This window comes from Pristis pectinata, chromosome 22 (assembly GCF_009764475.1).
Source record: "Pristis pectinata isolate sPriPec2 chromosome 22, sPriPec2.1.pri, whole genome shotgun sequence".
In the NCBI taxonomy this organism is placed as follows: domain Eukaryota; kingdom Metazoa; phylum Chordata; class Chondrichthyes; order Rhinopristiformes; family Pristidae; genus Pristis; species Pristis pectinata.
In genome coordinates this window covers 3,687,216-3,697,368 of record NC_067426.1, presented here as the reverse complement: position 1 = coordinate 3,697,368, position 10,153 = coordinate 3,687,216, and positions in this window count along the sequence as shown.

The window sequence follows — 10,153 nt, the reverse complement described above, 5'->3', positions numbered from 1 at the left end:
GACCTCAGCAGTCGGTAAGATGTTAGAGTCCATTATTAAGGAGAAGGTTTCAGGGTACGTGGAAGCACATGATAAAATAGGCGGAAGTCAGCATGGTGTCTTTAAGGGGAGATCTTGCCTGACAAATCTGTTGGAATTCTTTGAGGAAGTAACAGGCAGGATAGGCAAAGGAGAGTCAGTGGATGTTGTTTACTTGGATTTTCAGAAGGCCTCTGACAAGGTGCTGCACATGAGGCTGCTAAACAAGATAGGAGCCTATGGTATAACAGGAAAGGTACCAGAATGGATAGAAGATTGGCTGACTGGCTGAAGGCAAAGAGCGGGGATAAAGGGGGCCTTTTCTGGTCGGCTGCCGGTGATTAGTGGTGTTCCTCAGGGGTCGGTGTTGGGTCCGCTACTTTTCACATTATATGTTAATGATCTGGATGACAGAATTGATGGCTTTGTGGCCAAGTTTGCAGATGATACAAAGATAGGTGGAGGGGCAGGTAGTGTTTAGGAAGCAGAGAGTCTGCAGAAGGACTTGGACAGGTTGGGAGAAAGGGCAAAGAAGTGGCAGATGGAATATGGCGTAGGGAAGTGTACGGTCATGCACTTTGGTAGAAGGAATGAAGGCGTTGACTATTTTCTAAATGGGGAGCAAATTCAGAAATCAGAGGTGCAAGGGGACTTGGGAGTCCTAGTGCAGGATTCCCTAAAGGTTAACTTGCAGGTCCTGCATGGAGTGGGAAAGGTGATACAGGAATGTATATTTTTTGCGTGTTCAATCAGGTGCCTGACAAGAACCATGTGCACAAAAAGTAAACCATTTCCCCTGGAGTGATCTGGAACCCTCTACTCAAAAACAGGGATCCTTCACATGCACACAATTCATAGCCGCACTGCTAAGTTTTGTGTGTGTATTTTGAACGGTTCATGTAAAAATCCGAGCAGCAACACTCTCTTCCCCTTCGGAAGAGAAAATTAAAAAGATTTATTGTGCAAGGATCCACTCAAGGTCAGAGTTGAAACTCCAAAAATGTGATGCGCTACTGAAATTTATGAACTGCACCTTGATGGTGCCTCTTGTCCAAGTTGAGTTTATTGTCACCTGCACAAGTACATGTGTGCACGGGTGTAATGTAAAACTTACTTGCAGCAGCATCACAGTCACACTGCATCAGATAAGCAGCATTCACAAGAAAAACATAGATATAAATTATACACAATTTTTACTAGAAAGAACACAATTGGAACAAAAATAAACAAAGTCCATTGTAGTGCAAAGCAGTCCCAGTGTTGCTGTACTGAGATAGTGATTAGGGTTGTGCCGGTTGGTTCAAGAACCAAATGGTTGAAGGGAAGTAGCTGTTCTTGAACCTGGTGGTGTGGGACTTCAGGCTTCTGTACCTCTTGCCCGATGGTAGGTGTGAGAAGATGGCACGGCCTGGATGGTGGGGATCTTTGATGATGGATGTTGACCAATGTACAGCAGCCAATTAGTGTAGCAGTATGTCATTGGGATCTAGATGGATACTGGAGCCCCCAAGGAAAAGAATATAAGTAATCTCACTTTCAAGAATTTGTTTTAATGATTGAGAGCTTCAAACTCATTCTCAGATCTCCTTAAGCAGCCCCTTTAGTTTGAGAATGATTCGTTTCCACTGCAGGTCTGTGGATCGTGAAGTGTCTGACAAGGTCTCTGGGGGATCAGCAGATTCATCCCTCAGTGGGGCAGGAGTGCCTGAGGTGGGGTTTTTTCCCTTAGAGTGTAGTGGACACACACTGCCGAGGTCCAGGCCCAAACGATAGGGTTTCTTTACAAAACTGTCAGCGACCTTGGAACTTGTGGCTACTCCAGCCTCACAGATAATCTCAGTTAGTTTCGCTGAATGATGTCCTCATTAATCACTATGATGCAGAATGTTGCATGGTTGAAAGATACATTATCACATCTCATTCAGATTATATTACAGACTGACTGCTTTGGCCTTCAGAATGTTGACATAAGAATGCATGAAACCGAGAAACTCCTGGAGCATATCTGCCCAGCTGTCCTGAGTATTCACAATACTAAACCCACTCAGAGACCTAACATCAGCCTGTCAAATGCAGAAACGAACCTTGGCTGCCACAGAGACAAGTTTTTATCAGCTGCTGGTATACTGAACAGATTTCTTTTTAATTTGTTTTTCATAACTGAACCTATTGACTTGGTCCTCGTAATCAAGTGTCTTTTTCTTCTAAAGGGCAAATGTGAATATTCTCAAATAAAGATGCCAGCACCTGTAATAATAATCTCTATTTAGGTAGCAAACCTTAATGTTGCAAAGAAAAAAATTTCATCCACTTCGAAGGAACATGAGACAACATTGAACAAAATTAGACACAGAGATACGTGAAGTGATTAAGTGCAAATGGGGTTGGCATTAAGGAGAGTTGTTAAGGAGGAGGACGAGGCAAACTGGTTCAGGGAGGGAACTGCAGCCCCCGGGGTTTGGTAGCTGGTAGTGGGAAAAATAAAATCAGAGATGGGCAGGGGGCCGGTAGGTTGAGGAGATCTCAGATGGAGACAAAGTTGCACAGAGACGTAGAATCATGGCACGGAAACAGGCCCTTCAGCCTACCGCATCTGTGCTGACCAAGTTGCCTAACTGAGTCAGTCCCATTCGCCTGCGTTTGACCCATATCCCTCTAAACCTTTCCTATTCATGTATCTGTCTAAAAGCCTTTGAAATGTCCTAACTATACTGCTTCCTCTGACAGCTCGTTCCATATATTCACCACCCTCTGTGTGAAAAAGTTTCCCCTCAGATCCCTTATAAACCTTTCCCCTCTCACTTTAAACCTATACCCTCTAGTTTTTGACTCCCCTACCCTGGGGAAAAGACTGTGACCTCATCTATGCCCCTCATGATTTCATAAACCTCCATAAGGTCACCCCTCAGCCATCTATGCTCCAGGGAAAAACATCCCAGCTTATCTGAGAGAGGTATATAAGATCATGAGGGACATAGACAGGGTGCTGGGAGGGGGCGCTAAAAACAAGAGGGCATAGGTTTAAGATCAGAGGCGAGAGATTTAAAAGGGACATCAGGGGCAGCTTCTTCATGCAAAGGGTGGTGCATTTTTGGAATGAGCTGCCAGAAATAGTGGTTGAGGCAGGCACATCAGCAACATTTAAAAGACAGCTAGATAAGTACATGGATAAGAGAGGTTTAGAGGGCTATGGGCCAAATGCGGGCAGATGGGACTTTCTCACTGGGCAACACAGTCAGCATGGACAAGTTGAGCCGAAGGGCCTGATTCAATGCTATATAACTCTATGGCTCTTTCCAGCCTCTCCTTAAAACTCAAGCCCTCCAGTCCTGGTAACATCCTCGTGAATATTTTTTGCACCCTCTCCAGTTTAATGCAGGGAATTACTGAGACCTTGGGTGGATTTGAAAATTAGGGTGAAGATGTAAAGGTCAGGTAAGTCACCAAGCACACTTTCTAGGATACAAATGGTAATGTCTAGGATTGATGTTGGCATTAATGTTATGGAAAGTAGGAAGGACGTTGGTCTGAGATGCACTGGGGGTAGATATGTCACGTAGTTGAAAATAATTAAGAAATAATTGTATATGATGATTGGACGAAGGAAAATTGGAGGTTATCCCCATCTTAGGACAAGACTAGTAATGAGGCTGTTGAAGCTGCCCCATTTATGCATGAAAACAATTGATTCAACATTACCATACATCTGCACTCTGCCATATCAAAAGGAAGTCTGCTGGTATCTGTCTAAACAAAACCTCTGGCAGTCAGCATCAATCAGGAATATTGGTAAAGGTAGACAAAGCACAATCAGTTTTCATCTCATTCACCTTTTGCCATCCTGGCAACAGTTTGATACAGCAATCATTGGTTTTTTGAATAATCACAGCAACAAAGATCCCTTCCACCATCTACAAGGCACAGTCAGAAGTGTGACGGAACACCCTCCACTTGCCTGGGCATATGCAGCTCTAATAGTTAAGCTCAGTACCCCACATGACAAAGCAGACTGCTCATTAGGCACCCCATCGACCACCCCAACATTCATTCCCTCCACCTCTGGCACATGGTGGCTGCAGTACGTAACATCCATAAGTGCACTGCAATTGGAGTCGTAGAGTAATACAGCAATGACGCAGGCCCTTCGGCCCAACTTGTCCATGCCGACCAAGGTATCCATTCAAGCTAGTCCCATTTACCCACATTTGGCCCATATCCCTCTAAACGTCCGACAGCACCTCCTAAATCTACGATCTGTACTGCCAAGGAGGAAGGGCAGGAGATGTAAGTTCCCTTGTAAGTCGCACCCTATTCTGACTTAGAAATATGTCGTTGCCCCTTCATTGTCACTGGGCTAAATCCTGGAACTCCCTTCCCAACAGCACAGTGGGAGCAGCTTCACCACACAGACTACAATGGTTCAAGAATGCAACACCACCACCATCTTCTCGAGGGCAATTAGGGATGGACATTGGATGGTGACCTGGCTAATGACATCCACGCCTCAGGAATTAATAAGAACAAATAATATCCATCAACCCTCCATCAACAGACTCGGAAATGTCTTCCACCTCAAGACAACAGATGTTGGTTCTTCAGAGACAGCAATTAAACCCATATTGTGCGGTGTACTGAAGACATCTGAGTCACATAGTGATTATTCGTACAGGTGACAAAAGGACTGGCACAAAAGGACAGCTTTAAAGGCTGTTTTAAAGTGGACAGACGTCAGTGAGGTTCAGGGGGTATGCCAAGGTTTAGGCCTCAGTCACTAGAGGTGGCATGATTACATTCAGGGTGACGTCAAGACAGGTTGAAGGAGCTCAGAGATGCTGAAGGTTTCCAGGGCCAGAGGAGATTACGGAGATAGGGAGGGCTGAGACATTGAAGAGATTTTAAAACAAGGATGAGTATTTTATAATTGGAATGTTGCTTAATCAAAATGTGAATGGGCCACAAGTTAGGGCACCAGTTAGTGCTGCTTCCTCGCAACTCCAGACACCTGGGTTCGATCCTGACCTCGGGTGCTGTCTGCGTGGAGTTTGTACGTTCTCCGTGATTGCGTGGGTTCCTCCCGCATCCCAAAGACTTCCCGGTTGGTGGGTTAATTGTCACTGTAGGTTACCCCTGGCGTGTAGGTGAGTGGTTGGATCTGGGGGGTGGGGGATGGGGTTATGATGGGAATGTGTGGAGAATAAAAAAAAGTGTAGGATTAGTGTAAACGGGTGGTTGATGGTTGGTATGGATTCGATGGGCCGAAGGGCCTTTTCCTGTGCTGTATGACTCTGTGACTAAAAGAAGCTGTCAACACGGTGTCCCTTCCAACATCACGCTGACTTTCTCCACTGAATACTTTTACATCTGGGTAAGTAAGTGATATTTCTATTTGTTACTGTGCAATCTTTATTCCTTATTAATGTTTTTGCAGATTACCAGTTCACTAATAAGTCGGAAATTGTTTCAGTTCAATAGGATTTAATAAAATGCCTAAAGACTCCATCATGTGATCTGTTGTGATTTTATGCCCCTTTAAATTCTCTGGGAGAAGTTGAATATGATCTCTTTATTTTTTCTCAATGCTCTATAACCCTGATAAAGTTTATCTCCAGCTGTTCATTAGAAAGTGCCGTCACCACGTCTGTGTCCTCGCTCCATCGGTCCAAATGTTTTCCTCATGGATCTTTGCCCAACATAATACATCTGCCAAACTCTGGCACATCAGTGGTCATTAAGGGGCATGCATCAATGGTTTCTGTTAAAGCTGTAACATTTGAATGACCTTCTAAACAAGTGAGATAGATTCAAACTGCAATTAATCTGCACATTCTCAGGGAATATTTAATGGCTGCCTTCAAATTTATATTAAAGATCTGCTTAGCCAGACACATAGGCACCAGAATAAAGTTAAAAAATATTGGTTTTAGTACAATATTTTAGGGATCATTGTAAGATCAACACATTCAAAGTTGTTTCCATCGGCCAAGGGGCAAGGATCCAAAGGAATTTACCAGAATTTTTCTTCCTAATCGGTTTAAAGTGGCAGACACACCTCTGCAAGTAGTGAAAGATACAAACCCCAGGCCAAATTCTGTCCCTTCATTTGGCGGGATAGGTAACGATGGTGATGTGGATCCAAAGGACAAGCTAATGTGCCAATCTCAAACAAGTATTTCGCCCGTTTTTTAAGTAGTTATTATTGAATCTACTTCATCCTTTTGGGCAGCGCATTGCAGCTGATTGTGTAGAAACATTTCTCCTCATACTCTCTCTGGTTCTGGTCCAATTACCTTCAATCTGTGATCTGGTTACGTACCAGTAGAAATCATTTACCCTAAATCATCATCAAAACCCCTCAGAACTTTGAAGAGCAATATATATTCTTCCTTTAAGCTCCTCTGCTATAAAGATTATGATCCAATTTCCTTCAGTCTTTCTTTGTAATGAGCTCCCTTATTACTGGTACCATTCCAGCAAACCCCCCCTCACAGATAGCTGAGTGCGTGGGGTGTACACTGGATACTAACCATATGTTGAAGTTTAACTAGTGATTTATAATGATCTTGTCATTGAAAAGATTACCCGTCTGATCCGAAGAACTCTTTAAAGAAGGTATTGTGTTAACTCCATAATAAAGCCATCTTCACCAGGCTTATAGTCTACAATCATAAAATAATACATTAAAGGAGGCCATTCGAGTCCATAATAAAAGATTAAAGACTGGGTCAGTAGTCTCTGGAGCTTAGAGGAGTGGAAGGTGAAGCTTTACAAAAATAGACATTTACATGACAAGGAGAACATTTGGCTCATTGTATCCACGTCTCCAGCCTAATCCCAATTTCCGCCACGTGGCTTTAGCACTGAAGGGAGTGAGCTCTAGAACAACAAGCTTGTTAAATGAATGACCTGTTGGCCAAAAGTAGTCAGCTTTCTGCTCAGAGACAAAGACATTGTTGCCATTGAGAGATTGGATGCTTGCTGGAGGTGGATCATTGTCGTCATTGAATTACTGGACTGCTGAACATCTCTGTCAAACTGCTTCATGTACTTAACCACGGCTGATGTCACTCATCAATCTCCAATGAGCAACCTAACAATTTGACTAAAGCACAATTAGAATTCCAATCCCCAGAGACTGCAGATGCTGGAATCTGGAGCAACAAACAATCTGCTGGAGGGACGCGAGCAGTATGTCTGGGGTGAGTGGAGGAACTGTCAACGTTTTGGGTCAAAACCATGCATCAGGATGAGAGTGGAGAGGGAAGATGGCCAGTATAAAGAGGAGAGAGGAGTGGCGTGATAGGGACCAATAGGTGATTGGTGATCATTGACAATTCCTTTAATGGAACAACATCTAACTTGTTTCCAAGTCCGATGAACAAAAATATTATGAGGGCAACATGTTTACTTTCTGGGAAAACCAACAGGACAAGTTGAGCAGATTGTCTGTAGGAATAAAGTTTCCAGAAATGCAAACGTCCGGTCTGATTCGCCTTATCTTCAATATTTCCCAATTTTGAAGTTGGATTCAAGATTAGGAAAATGAATGGCTTGCAGTGATATGTGATAGGAAATGAAACACTGGTCACAAACAGGAAGCTTTTACATTCTCCACTGCACATCAAACAGCCTCCCATCCTAATCCTGTCTTGTCAACCTCAACAAGAACAAGTAAAAGTGAGGGGGGAAAGTTTAAAGATGTGCGGGGCAAGTTTTTCCACACAGAGAGTGGTGGAAGCAGATATGACAGTGGCATTTAAGAGGCTGTTAGATACACGGATATGCAGGGAATGGAGAGATATGGATCACCTACAGATTTAGTTTAATTCGGCATCGTGTTTGGTACAGACATTGTAGGCCGAAGGGCCTGTTCCTGTGCTGTTCTATGTTCTAAAAAGGCCCCCCATCAGCCATTTTCACCTTCACAGGAGGTTCCAACAAAGCCAATTTGCAGCTGACAGATCTATGGCAGATTATTATCCAAGTTTTAACTTTTGTCAATAAAATGCATGACAAGGTCAATTCAGGGCATTTGATGTGAGCAGTGTAAAAGGTTTACAGAGGGTGACAAACATTTCTCTCTCTCAGACATTCTGCTGCAGACCATTTACTTTCCTCCTCTTGTTTCAAAAAGGTTAGTCACACCATCTGTAGGGTGGCTAGTCACCACACCAAACCTTGGACGCTTGCCATTAAGAACTGGTAAAAGATGTTTATCGTGATGTCTTGCATTGAACAATTAAGCAGCAAGAAGCCTGAGCACAGTGCCCAATACGAGGCAGTAGAACGTGTTTACAAGTGAGAGGCAGGATACAGAAACTCTAATAAGCTGAAAGGGCAGGAAAGACTCTGTTGGGCTCCCTCCTGAGATTCCCACCATCACAGGTACAAGTGCCCAGACAGTCTGTCTTCAGTTTCTTTATGATATTTAGTGATTTCTACAGTGCGGTCTGTGCCTATTGGAGTATTGTACATTGCTAGCACACTCCCACTGCCAAGCTTTACATAGCTTGGCACAGAGGGTGGTGGGTATGTGGAACAAGCTGCCAGAGGAAGTGGTCGAGGCAGATACAGTTCCAACGCTTAAAAGGCATTTGGACAGGTACATGGATAGGAAAGGTTTAGAGGGATGTGGGTCAAACACAAGCCAATATGACTCACTCAGAAGGCACCTTGGTTGGCATGGATGAGTCAAACTGAGGGGAGTTTCCTTGCTGTACAACTCAACAACTATAAGATCTGTTGCAGGATTTAAATTTCCTTTAAAATGGCAACTGAAGAATACCCTGGATTAATGAGAATGAGAGGAAAGGATTAAGCAATTCCTGAGAAATATACAGTACATTCAACAGTACAGCACAGGAACAGGCCCTTTGGCCCAAGATGTCTGTTCCTAAAATGCTCCCCATGGAAACTGATCACTCAGCCAGACTGATCTAGACATTCATACCCACACTGCCAATCAGGGAATTCAAAGTCAAGCCACTGTCAGCAGTGGTCACCATGAAACTCCTGGATTGTCAGTAAATCCTGGAAGTCCTTGGGACGGGGACAGCCACTGTGGCCACGACAGCCAATTCCACTCCCAGCTCTGGGTCTGTAGCCCTTCAAGGTTACAGCTCTTCCAGGTAGCACTTAGAATGCAGCAAGGGTTTCTGTTTCCACAGGTAGACTTGGAGAGTGAGTTCTAGACACCCAACACTCAATGAATTCTTAACCATCAACTTCCCCCACCCCTTCCCCAATTAAAGATTGGAGGAACAGGTATTGTTCGCCCTGTCTAGGCCCCAAGTTATACTTGTGCCTCCATTCAGTCTCTCCCAAAGAACACCCCAGGCAAGAGTCTTTCCTCAACTCTCTCCAGTCTTGGCACTAGGGCTGTACAGTTCATCACCTTACTAATTTCTCAACCTGGTCAGGCAGCATCTATGGAGGGAAATAAACAGTTGATGTTTCAGGCTGAGACCTTTCATCAGGACTGGATGTTGATGTTGGGGATGTCTCCCCTCATGGGGAATCTTGAATTAGCAGGAGAATAGTTTTAGTGAAAGGGGGGGGGGGAGAAGAGAGAAGGGGAGCAGGGGTCACTTCATGGGGAATTCCTTCTGAAGGCTAGGAATCTTAGTTCTCTACCACCCCCATGGAGGCAGAGTCATTACAATCAAGACAAGGACACGCACAAACCACTATTGTATAAAATTCCACTGTATTCCACAGATGTCAGAGGCAAAAACTTTCAAAAGACACATTAAACCAAAAGCACATCTCAATAGGACAAAGGGCATTTGGAAGAGCTTTCTATGTGCTTTGACCCATTTCAGACTGGCAGAGAATTCCCTCTGAGGGCCTTGAAACTTTGTTTTCTAAAGAACAGTGGAGGAAATATCATTGAATATATTCCACACATTAGAAAATTGCTTCAACTAATGCAGCTTCCCCATAACATGTGGAGATTAACGGCCATTTTAAAAAAAAACAGCCAACTGTGGAAGAGGTGCTGTTAAGCCCTTTGGAACATCTTGGGGCTAATCAAACAGGCTCTATAGTTTATGTACAAAGCTAGCTACAGATGGATAGGAAAGGTTTAGAAGGATATGGGCCAAATGGGAATCTTGGTCAGTATGGACCAGTTGGGCCA